The sequence below is a fragment of the Rhinolophus sinicus genome, linkage group LG01 (assembly GCF_036562045.2).
Source record: "Rhinolophus sinicus isolate RSC01 linkage group LG01, ASM3656204v1, whole genome shotgun sequence".
NCBI classification, from domain to species: Eukaryota; Metazoa; Chordata; class Mammalia; order Chiroptera; family Rhinolophidae; genus Rhinolophus; species Rhinolophus sinicus.
The window spans coordinates 39,642,929-39,656,148 of record NC_133751.1 but is presented as its reverse complement, the minus strand read 5'-3'; the positions used below and the strand labels follow the sequence as shown (position 1 = coordinate 39,656,148).

The window sequence follows — 13,220 nt, the reverse complement described above, 5'->3', positions numbered from 1 at the left end:
TCCACTGTAGAATTCTTAGGAGACAGAACTTTTATATTTGCAATTTTATCTTTAAAAAGAAAAATAAATGGCATGTGCTTGTTTCAAAATTTAGATTTCAGAAACATATATAGACACAAATCCAGGAAGAAAGTTTGGTGAGTCTCCTCTTTTAATACCAGGATGTCTGATGTATTGTGAACTCCTGAAATAAGTACTGGGTGGATGCGTGCTTCAGATGACATTGAAGAGTTGCCTTTCAATGAGTCACAAGGAATGAAGAAGTTTCAATGCTAAAACCATAAAGGTATCTACACACATTTTATAATCTGTAAACGAAAACCCCTGGGGAAAAAAATTTGATGCTTTTCTTCAAAAGATTAAAATGTACACAATACATTATGTTATAGTTTAACTAGTATCTATCTCCATGTCATTCTAATGTATTTCAATGTGTGAAGGTTTAAAATGTAACAAAATGGCCTTAAATAGAAAAAGCCAACTAAAATTATGATGCTGAGTGAGGTGTCAAAAGGATGGGGGTGGTGTTCATTAACCTATTAACATATCTATCTATATAAATATACATATATTTTAAATGAATCAGTTCTGTAGATGTTATTGTTCTGAACCTGTGTGGACACCAAAACTGGTTCAGAATAAAATGCTTTCCTGGATTCCAAAGCAACTTTTAGTTTCCTAAGTCAATTAATATTTACTCATTTGAGTGATTAATTTTAATTATATCTGCTGAAATTGATTTTCCTTCTGCAAATAAAGATAAGCTTTTCTTGAGAGCTACAAAATACATTTTTAAAAGGGAGGGGGGAATTCCCCTGAATTCAGCTGCAAGAAAATATCTGGGATCGCGCGCGCTCCACTCAGTCGGAAAGAAAAGCCAGTAAGTGACGAGGCAGCCAGGGTTGGGATGCATCAGAAATGCAGCGGCTGCTTGGCGCACTCGCCATCCTGGGCCCTGGGCAGAAAAGCTGCAATGCCTTCCTGGACTCTTCCAACTCGAAGAAAGTTACCTTGGACAGTATTATGCAAAGTCGTGCAAGTGAATTACAAGACAACATGAGTGGCCCGGCACTCACTTCTGTCTCTATCCGATTCAGTGACCCTGTAACCCTTTAGTGATCAGCTGAGAGAAGGGGGAGGCGTGAAGGCGAAAAGAGAATGAGGGGGAGGCAGAAAGATACAACATGAAAACGGCCAATTCTCCCTGCAAAATTGCCGGAAAAGCCAAGACAGCCGCTGAAACCGCCGCCGAGCCCGCCGCGATGTCTACTTGGGCTTTCCCCCTCCACACTCAGGTATTCTAAGGCATTCCTGCCTCCTCTCCTTAAAGTATCACTAGGAGAAAGCACTGAATCCAAAAGGGATCCCCCAACTGGGAGATTTTCGATGCTAAGTTGAGAGCTTGGAGGGTTTGCTCAGCTTCCCCATTGACGCCGCAAAAGAGGGTTTTTTAAGCTCCATCTAGGTAGCTCCCTAGCGATCCCGAGATGCGCGAGGTGGTTTTGCTTCCCCCTTTCTCCCATTTCAACAAGCACCGCGGCCGCAGCACCTTCCACCTTCCGCGCAGCGGCACACAAACCACGGCAGCCCCCTCCCAATAAAAGACCCCCAAACTTACCCTCGGTAAGAAAAATCCACAGAGGGAGACCCCTCATCTTCCCCCAGTCCCCTTCCAATAATTCAAGGAGACAGTTTCTACAACACTTCGCCGTCAAATTCAAGCTGAATTGGTTAAAGTATTTACCAGTTTCTAGAGGCTTTTTTGGAATTTTGAGCACCAGGTAATTCTTGTTTCAGAATTCAAGACGCTTCCTTTATTTCATTTGTTTTTTTTCTTCTTTAAGCAGCCACAACCCCCGTTTTGCTCCCCCCCCTTTTCTCTTTTGCTTTCTTTCTTTCCTTTTTTTTTCTTTTTCTTTTTTTCTTTTTTTTTATTCACCCACAGACACTTCCAAAACGTGTCGATTGATCCTTTTTTCTCTCCAGCTGCAACCACGATCCAGAGTCCTGGGGACCCAAAGCCACCTCCATGTAAATCCGACCATCAAGCAAGAAATACAAATGATCAAAAACGTTACTTCTTTCAGCTGCAATCAGATAATCCTACTAATCCAATAGATTTATCTCGATTGGAAATTGACCTCAAAAATGAATCCCCGGTGCTGATGTCCGGTAGAGCGATTTCGTAGCCCTGTTCGGGTGACCGAAAGAACTGTGGTTTCTTTCTTTCGCTCTTTCTTCTTTTTTTCAATCTTTTTAGATTCTGGGTGCACTGCTCGCAAAAATGCCGAGGACCGTGGTTTTCCCCTAATATAGGTTTCTACTCCAAATCGGTGCAGAATGAAAAATGGTACAAAGATACCCCTAGTGGCCCGAGATAATATTGCAGGGATCTCACTTTTTTTTTCTTCTTCAATCCCCTCTCCTCACAGTTTTTTTTTTTTTTTTTCTTTTTCTTTTTCTTTTTTTTCCCCCTGTAGATAACTGGCTGCTGCTGTAGTAGTTAAACAAGAAAGCTGAATGGAAATTAACATGAATAGTATATGATTACTTGGAAAAAATCGTGTGATCTTTCTTCTTTGTTTTACTTTAAAGACTGAATCTTCTGTGCTTCTGTCTCCCCCAGTATCCATCTTTTCTCTACAGAACTTTCCCCAATGGCATTTAGTAGCTAAAATGCCAATTTAGGGCAGTTAGTGATTTCAAAGCAAGTATATTTGTTTCCTGAGTGACTACAGATATCAAAAGACGCTCTAATATTCCTGAAATATGCTCCTTTTAGAAAAACCCTTAACAGTTTTTTGCTTTTTATCCTTTAAAGGAATATGAGTGTGCATACCAGGGATGCCAAAAAAAAATGTATATACATTTTAAGAGATGTTAACACTTTGGTCAACATTGCTCGAGCAGTAGTTCACCGTAATCAGAAGTATCTGGATACTGATGGTAACCACTTCGAGCACCTCTTGCAATTGCAGAAGTTAAACATGACTTGTGTTCATCTTTTGCTATCAGTATATATTAAGTATTACAATTTTAATACTTTTTTCCTTTCTTAAAATGTGTATACATTTTCTTGGCACACTCTGTATATACAATCTCTTCTCATTTTGAATCTTTGATGTTCACTCAGTAAAGCAGATGGCTGCTGTGACCCTGTGGCAAGAGTATGATCTATGTGCCCTTATATGGGCCGCTATGATTGTTGCCCTGCATCCTTTGCAGTTCAATGACTTACAGATAACTGCTAGCATTTTTCGCAGGTTTTAGAGAAAAAGAGCCAATGCCATGAGTTTTAGTACTCATTTTTGGTAAGCAATACTTCACAAATTTATTGTGCTTACCAGTGACCCAGGAATCTTTTAAAAATGAGGATTGTGAATCTGTAGGACCAGAGAAAGAATGAGATTCTGCATATGTAACAAGCCCTCTCACACACTCTGATTATCAATTGCCTAGTAAATTCAGGAGGTTGGATTAACTTTCTTGCTGGTGGGTGCAGACGCTTCAAGGACTCCAAGATCTTTCACTTAGCTGACTGAATAATTAACCCCTTTTAGTGTAGGAGCTGTTAAGGAGTCAAAAGACCTTCCTTCTACCACTGGTTTTGCTCTTAACTGGTTATGTGACTGTGAGCAGTCACTTTTTGACCCACAGTTTATAAATCTATTAAAATTAAAGAGTAAACCCAAATAAATGAATAAAATCTATGTTCTAAGATGGGAGACTCAATATTGTAATCTATAAAATTAATGTAATTATTACAAAAAGCTCACTATAGTTTTTCAAGAAAGTTGCAAATTTAATCCTAAAATTTGTTTGCAAGAGCAAAGAGTCAAAACTTGTCAGTACAATTTTTAAGAAGAAGGTATTAGTAATTCCATATGAACTATTAAGGCTTAATACAAAATGACAGTAATTGAGGCGATGTAGCTTTGGTTTAGCAATAGAAATTAGCTCAATAGAATAGGAGGCTGGGAAATATATTGACAAATTTGTAGAAACTTGATACATAGGTGGCACTAGAGAGCAATGCAAAAATGAATTATTCAGATAATACATTAAGCATATGAAAAAATTATAATACTAGCTCTCAACTTCACACCTAAATATATATTTAAAGTAGGATAAAGACTTAAAGATGCAGAGCAAAGCTTAAAACTTTTAGAAAAAGGTAACTATATGATTTGGAGTAGATGGAAAGAGAAGGATTTATTAAACATTACGATATAAAAAGTGAAGTCCATAAAGGAAGTGTGTTTATTTATTAAATATATTAAATTTTATATAAAAAAAAAAAACTCATGTACACAAAAAAAAAAAAAAGGCATAGAAAAAAAAATATATTTTGTATATATATAAACAAAAAAAGGATTAGTATAGTATATATAAAAGATTTCTATATATATATATAGAAAAAAAAATGATATAAAAAAAAGAGCCAAGATTAAAAACACATTGACAGAAGATTCTCAATGTCATATGGAAACAGTACTCAATTTCCTAGTTTTTACAGAGATACAAGTTAAATGATGGACTATCATTTCACAGCTATGAAATTGGCAAAAAATTTTAAGTCCAGCAATGCCAAGTATTGATGAGGATGTGGAGCAAGCACAGAAAGTATATAATACATCAACAACTTTGGAAATCAGTTAAGTGATAGGTGAATGTTTGTACATACTAAAACCCATTCTCCCCACTCCTGCATACTTCTCAACACATACATAAAACACCCATTACAGAATTACTTGAAAAGCAACAAAAGGGGAGTTGGTACTCTAAATACCTTTTGATAAATAAATGGACTGGTAATTTATAGACTATTCGCATACTGCAATACTGTAGTAGATGCAGTAAAAAGAACAAGGAATGTACTATAGCTACTTGAGTTAGTCTGGGTGGATTCATCTCAGAAATGCAATGTGGAGCAGCAATAACAAAAGCAGGTTGCAGAAAGATACCTCTGGGATGATACTATTTTTAAATCAAGTTTTAAAACATGAAAAATAATTGTGTCTATTATTTTTTGAGCATATGTATATGTGGCTAAAGTACATATACATGCAGAACAATGATAACCATGAAACTCAGAGTAGAAAATAGAAAAAGTGGAGAACCATATGATTTCACTGATATGGGGATATAATACTGAAAACAACAAAAGAACAAGACAAACAAATGAAGAAATAAATACTAATAGACACAGACAACAGTTTGGTGGTTACCAGCGGTTAAGGGGGGAAGGGGGTGGTAGATGAGGGTAAAGGGGATCCAATATATGGTGATGGAAGGAGCACTGACTCTGGGTGGTGAACACACAATGGGATTTATAGATGATGTAATACAGAATTGTACACCTGAAATCTATGTAACTTTACTAAACACTGTCACCAAATAAATTTTAATTTAAAAAAAAGAAAGAAAAGAAAAGAAAATGGGGGTTAGTGAAGTTGGGAAGGCATCACAATGAGCTTCAGCTGAATTCAGTGCTTTATTTTTCAGACTTAATCTTGAGTACACAGGTGTTTATAATATTACATATGAAATGTTTGTATGCCTGAACTATTTCATTAAAATGCAATATTTAAAGTAGATGATTTCTATGAACCCTTACAGTATCAGAAATTTTTCTAATTAGAATAAGTATATGTAGAACTGAAAAAAAAACAAAAAACAGTACGGGAGTTCAGAAATTCATGATGTGTTCTCTATATAGAGATTTAAAATATCTGTAGCACTTTATGTTTCTAAGACGTGGATATAGATAGCTGCTTATTTATTTCTGTAATGCATATGAAAATTTCCAACTATCAAGCAAAAATTGCCATCTAAATGAGAAAAATGGGGTTGAAATGGGGGGAAATACAACCCTCAACTAATTCTTTCTTGTATTTTCCTTTGATCTTGTATATAATATCTCATATGTATATAGTAACAAGGCCTCTGGAATTGTGAAACAGGCAAACAATCAATTGTGTTCAACTCTGACTAGTTAACAGGAAACCACCAAAGCCAGAGTAGACCTAAGCCAAACAACACAAAAGACAATTCTTCCAGAATATAAAAAATACATACGTGAATTCAAATAGGGAGGCTTTGTTGACAGGAAATATGAGAACTTGAAATCTCATTTCAAAGTCATTGAACAGTATTTTTCATAATTCATGAAAAATAGAAGATACTGAATGTTAGGAAAGAATTTTTGTAGAGTCCAGTCTTAGAAATAAAATAGTTAGATTAGTAGTTAATATCACTCAACTCACGATAGCTACCTGGACAAATCGTCAAACAATCAATATTCAACCATTCAGAACAGTGGTCCTGAGCAATAACCAAAGCAGCTTTGTGATCAAGAAATAGCAAGAGGACAATTTAATTTCCTTAGAACAGACAAGAAGGAAGGGGTAGAGGTAATATTTCTGAAATTTGGAGAAGTTGACATATTCTTTCAGCAACCACCTACTGAAAACTGCCTCCTGCCTACTGGGCACAGTCCAAGTATTTCACAGGAGAGCTGACTTTGATACAAACAACCACCACAAACCCTAACTTTGTTATTGACAATTAATTTGTTGATTGTAAATGGTTAGTTGTTGTTTTGAATTAATACTTCACCATCCATACTGAAAAGTTAGATATTAGATATTAATATACGTAGAAAATAAACATTTTCTGTATGTTTAAGTACAAACTGGTTTGAAGGTTAAGGTAATCAATGAAGGATGAAGAGTAAAAGAAGAAGTACAAAGATAAAGGTAAAACATGAATCAAACTCATTTCTCTCCCTGGTGATTTACTTTATAGAGAGCATAGAAACTTACTTAATCTTTGTGTCCCTCAGAGTACAAATGATTAGTGAATGAATGACTTAATAGATCAAAGAGTGAAACAAGCTGGTACATGAAAAAAACACATTTATTCTCTATATTGGATGGGCTTGCTAATCTCTCTTCAGAGAATAGAATTAATAGAGGAGGGAAGTAAAAACAATTATTATGACTAACGATAATGAGAAATAAAAGGCCAGAATTGGCAAACTTGAGTGCCAATTAGAATAGGGGATTCCAATTTGATTATGTCACTAAAATCTCAGCTATGCTAAACCCCATGGTAGGATTACACATTCCATTTTGGTTTCTATACTTTAAACAAATAAAAAATGATTGATTAATACCAAGTAGATCATGTACAGAAATGGCATGATTCTACTAAAAAAATAGATGAGACAGTATTTGTTGTTTTTAATACAAGAGGAATCATTATGAAAAAAGAGTTGTGATTTATTCGGGAGGTAACTGATATAAAAGCACGTTTTTTTATGACCAGGTCAAATCAACTAAGTGCTGCTTGGTAGTAAATATTTTAGGATGTTATGAAAGATTGGTGCTCTATGTCTGAAAAAAATAAATAACATAAATTATAGTAAAACAAATTTCTAAAACAAGTCTTGGGAAAAAATATTCCTCTACCATCTTCAGAACTCCCCTGATGTAACCTCATTTTAAGTGCTCAGACTTGAATCTAAATGAACGGCAATTGGGAATTATGAAAGGCATAAAAATAAAAAGCATTGCAACATTATAAGGCCTAACTGCTGCGAAGGTGGCTGTTTGCGAGGGGGTTCTTTCTACAGGGAAGAATCTGTTCACACAATCCTCCTTAATTAGAAAAGACTACTTAAAACACTTGATTGATACTGAATATTTCAGGTATGCATTCAGAGAACACACCTGCTTGAATACTAAATTTATACATGCTTCTCTATAGTTTATGGTTTAAAGACTTGAAATGGAAACCAAGGAAGTCATGATCAAGACTATATATTTTACGATGAGACTGTCACGTAGAGAAATGGGGCTTCTTCATCAAGGTTGGTTTGAAATACTGAAACATGTTTAAAGTTCAGTGGCTTAAATCAGAAATAAATCCCGATTTTCAAAGTAAACTCAGATCATTTTGAACTGTTAAAAACTTCCAAATATTGGTGCCATTATGCTAATAATAATATTTTCTTTCTTTTTGAAGGTACTTTTTTTCGATATCTATAATTTATAGTTATATTTAATTGGTACAATTACTCTTTACTTAAAATATATCAGCATTCAACTTCAAAGATTTTAGCTATTCATAGCTTAATACATTATTTTATAGAATATATTATTTATTTTGAAATAGATTTTTACGTATTTGAGAGACTGAGTAGTATTTTTACTGACCCTCTATTAATATCATGCAGATTCTCTTGACATTTTAACTGCTTTTGACTCTGTCATACCAAGATTGATTTCAGGACCTTGTAATATAGTCTAGAGCAACTTAAATTACAAAAAACGATCTTAAGTATTCCTTTAGTACTGAATAAATACAATCAAAACATCATCCTATTGTACATCATGCATTGAAGCTTGTTGTATAGTATTTATTTGAGTCTACATTTCTAGTATTATCAAAAATTTCTGTAAAATTTCACCAAATTGTGGAAAAGGCACATGAAAATTAATGTTCTGTAGTTCAATATGGAAAAGAAAATTTTCAGTTATATCCCAATGGCATTGCCCTTTTATTGTATCACAGACACAGTTTGGGTATTCTTCTTTTTCTGGATAAGATTCTATGCTAATTATACAATTAAAATAAACCCTAGCCCAGATTTTCATTATTGTTCAATTAGTGATTTGATGAACATTATCTACCTGTCTCAAAATATTTAGTTCCATAATTTCTTAAACATTAAATAAAGGAGACCTTTAAATGACATCTCCAAAAGGAATGGATATTTCTGTATTTGTCTCTTCTGTGTGTGTGTGTGTGTACATGCCTGTCTGTCTCTTCCTCTTTTTTCTTCTCTGTCTGTCCCTTTCTCTTTCTCTCAAGATCTCTAAACACGTAAATCCACCTTTTTTAGTTAATTTTTGAATATTTACTTCAAATTGGGAATTATGTCACAAATGTTTCAAAAGTATGATTTTTCCTAAAATCACTTGTATTTGATTTTAGAGCTTGCTTTTATTGCATGTAAATCAAACTATTTTGGATGATCTAGATACAAACAATAGAATGATGTAATGAAAGAATGATAAAGCCATATTGCACACAATGTATATGAAGTTGTTTAGTCTTCCAAACACCCGTTATAAAAATCAAGACCCCCGCCCCCAGCCTAAATATTGTGGCTTTTTCTCTGAAAATTTCCCAAAACTCCCTAGAGAAAAACAAGCCAATAAATGGTATTTTGTTACTTTAAAAAATATATAATCTTGACCCTTTACAGTAATTTTTAAATAGCTGCTTAAGTAGGTTACACAGAGAAGGTAATGTGAAGATATTTCAAAACAAAATTTGTTATAAATCTCAAAGTTGATAGACTACCAGGATAGACAGTTTATGTGTTAACAGAAGTTTATCTACTGCATGATGCAATGAGACTGTAACTCTTGGCAATTTGCAGTATATTAAACCAATTCACAGTTCACTTCCTCATCTTCATCACTCACAAGTTTGATAACAGACATAGGAAATACTTTATAGTCAATATCAGTTTTTACCAGGACTCAAAATAATGACTAAAATAAATGGAACACATTTTAACTATGGCCTAAAGAATTTTATAGTCCATGTATAAACTCCAAAGATATCCTTTTGCTAAACAGAAAAACAAAACAAACAAAAAAGAACAAGAAGGTTAAATGACTGACTTAACTAAGGTCATGCTGAGTTCAGTGTCATCACTACATGAGAAGCTACTGCACAATGCCACTTCAGACTTGTTTCTTTTTATGTTTGGTTTTTGGTATTAAAATATCATTGCTCTTAAAGTATTTGATCACAACCAAATTTTAAAAATTGTAATTAACAGATCAAGAAAGCACAACACTAAATATTCTTAATGTAGCAAGAAGAATTATAGCCCTCCAAAGATGTCCACATTTTAATCCCTAGAATTTGTAAATATGTTACCTGACATGACACAAGGACTTTGCTGATGTGATTAATTTAAGGGTTTTGAGATGGGATCAATGTAATCACAAGGGTCCTTATTAACAGGAAGTCAAAAGAGGCAGAATCAGAGTAAGAAGTGTCATAATGGCAGCAGAGCAGAGATATGATAAAGAGCAAGAGAGAGAGAGAGAGAGAGAGAGAGAGATTTGAAGATGCTAGACTGCTGGCTTAGAAGATGGAGTAAAGGGTCATAAGCCAAGGAATACTGGTGGCTTCTAGAAGTTGGAAAAGGCAAGAAAATGGATTCTGCCATACAGACTCCAAAAAGAATGTAGCCCTTGCCAACCCACTTTAGACTTCTGACTTCCAAAACTGCAAATTCATAAATCTGTATTATTTTAAGCCACTAACCTTGTGATAATTTATTACAGCAGCAACAGGAAGCTAATACATGTAATTAAAAATATTAAATGTGTTCTTGGAATAATTGATATAATAGAAACACAATGTATGTTACCCAAGCAATTTTAAATTTTCTAGTATACATTTCAAGAAGACTTAGGTGAAATTAAATTTAATAATGTATTTTACTTAGCCCAATATATAAAAATATCATCATTTTGACATGTAATCACTATCAAAAACTAATAATGAGATATTTTATAATTTTTCATACAAATTCATCAAAAATCAAATGTGTACACTGGATATCTAGGTGTCTAGAGCATATCTCAATTTGGACTAATTCCATTTCAACAGTTGAGCTCAGTAGCCACAGATGGTTAGTAATTGCCATATTGCGTAATGCAGCTATAGACTGCAAGAAACAAAGAGAAAAAATCATACATTTTATATAGATAATTCTAATATTCTTTTATCTGTAACAATCTAGATTAAGAATCACTTAAAGAAATCAGGATGGTTGTATGGCTAATTTTCTGATAACTTTGTACTTGAAAAGTTTATTTAAGATCAGAAAAGGAACAAAATTAAAAAATAACATGAAAGAACTACCTACATAATGGTATTGAGTTGTCTGATGTTAGTGAAAAATGCTAAGGAAAATAGAAAAAATGTATCCAGTATTTTCAGAGCAAAAAGATAGCCAAAAATATGATAAGAATGACATTGCTTGGGGCCAACTATGTGGTATGAACAAATGACCAACAGAAAAGCAAAACTATTAAACCCTTCCTTTCAATTTCTCCATAGAGAAGAATGATGTTTAAACTGGAAAAGAATATAATGGTGAGGAAATAGTAAGAAAGCCTGAAGGTGATATAAATTAGTTTTAAGATTCCAGGTCCAAATCCATTACCTAAAAGGATACTAAAAATACTTGAAGATGTGTTCTTGGAACTAGTATCTATTACCTTTGAGTCATTATGGAAGAGTGCCAAGAAAATCATTAACTGTCCCGGTTTTCAAACAAGATTCCAAAAACTAAAGTTTACTATTCTTGACAGTAACAGAAATTCTAGAACCCATGCTCACACGTGATCACTAAATATATGTCATATCAGAATAAAATCTTTTTATTACACTTACTGGAGTAGCAGATTGAAAATGTGGTTTGAATTGTTTATCTCGACCGTCATCCAAGGCCTTTTATAAAAACTACTCATAATTTTCTTCTTGACAAAAGTATGAAGTATGGACTGAATATGTTGTAGTTGAGTAGATCCTTTGAAAGTTGAACAATCATTCTGCTGTAGCATCCAACGAATGTTCTTTGATGTTCTCTTCTCTTTTGCCTTTTTTGAGGATTAAACTTTCTAAAGGAACTTGTTTTGTAATAAGCCTGTCCATTAAGTAAATTAGTCTAATGGTGGGTATGAATAAGAAGCTTTAGCAGGAGCCTGCGTGAGCTCATAGACTTTTAAATAGATGATTTAAAACCATCCATTGTTTTTGGAATTATACTTTTCACTGATGCTTTTTCAAACTATTTGATAAGGAGTTTGATATAACTTATTTATATATTAATTTATATAAATAAATTAATGTGTTACTCTGTGTCCTCTATTGCAACATAGAAATCAAGATCTCCTTATTTTTGGTTTAGTCACTGATATAATATGAATATTTCTGTTTAATTAACCAACCATATTTTTATCAAAAGGTATTTCTATTGATAATATTTAATTGAATTACAAAGAACTTTGGGTTGTAAGTAGAGTAATTTTTAAAACAGCTTCACTATTAATCCAAATTTAAAACAAATCAATTAAAATACAACTCAATATCAATCTTAATTTTGGCTGCACACATTTCAAATGAACTTTTATAATATAATGGCTATGTTCTTTCATCAAGTTTGACTTATAATATGGGCAAAATCTAAATCTTCTCTCTTCCTAGAGGTAGATCAAGATGCAATATAACTGACAATAATAATAGTAACAGTAACAGAAAAGAAAATACTCTCAATATAACTTGCCTCCCTCCTTTTCTCATGTTCTCTCTTTTCCTCTCCTCTTCTACCTCTCTTGTGTTTAATGCATGTATATTAAACACAATATATACTGTATAATTTTATGTATATTAAATATATTAAGATAATTAAATATATTTAATATAATATGTAATACAATACATAAAACATACAAACGAGGATATACATATTTCCAGGTGGCTATTGCAGACTAACATTACCTACTTCTTAACTCTCTCAGCTTTCTTGAAGTCATGCCGATTTAATAGTCATAATAATAAAAAGAATGTCAACTCACATTTGTTGAATGTATCCTCTATACTCAGTTCTTACGTGTATCTTTCAAGGTTGAAGGGTATATTTAATTTTTCCTACTTTTACAGGTCAATAAGCTGAAACCCTGGAACACTAAATTACTTGCTGCCACTAACAGACTAAACTGAGATTGCATTTGAATTCAAATCCAACTCTCTTGTGCTTCTATTCATTGTGAAGCGTGGTGAACTCAGAGCTAGAATAAAGATACTGAAGAAATGACTCAATGCCCAGAAGTTAATATAAAGGAATGGTCAATTGGGATGTTCCCCCAAAAGAGAGGGGATCACCTTTGAGTAAAGGAATGTCCCATGCACTTCTCAAGAAGCAGAGATAATGACATGATTAGATTAGCTTCCATCTCCCTGTCTCACATAGGGCCAATGCTATGACTGTTTTGAAGAGCAATAGAGGCTGAGTGTGTCCCCTGTAACCAGACATGGTTATTTCATCCCTCAGGAAAGCTGAACTATGTACTGAACTGAGGGTCAACATCAGGAGGGCATTGCCAAGTGTTCAACTTGAGACC

At 33.7% G+C, this 13,220-nt stretch overlaps 1 protein-coding gene across 13 annotated transcripts in view; it reads right to left on the bottom strand.

Moving 5' to 3' along the window:
• NLGN1 (neuroligin 1) overlaps positions 1-13,220 on the bottom strand; it is a 762,859-nt gene that overhangs the window by 616,685 nt on the left and 132,954 nt on the right. For 6 of the 13 annotated variants that reach the window (XM_074328036.1, XM_074328056.1, XM_019750410.2 and 3 more), the window contains exon 1: positions 1,619-2,331. The exons of the other annotated variants lie outside the window; for them this stretch is intronic. The gene's annotated coding sequence lies outside the window, so the exon portion shown is untranslated. Of the gene's footprint in view, positions 1-1,618; positions 2,332-13,220 lie in introns of those variants that run through there. 13 annotated transcript variants of the gene reach the window in all.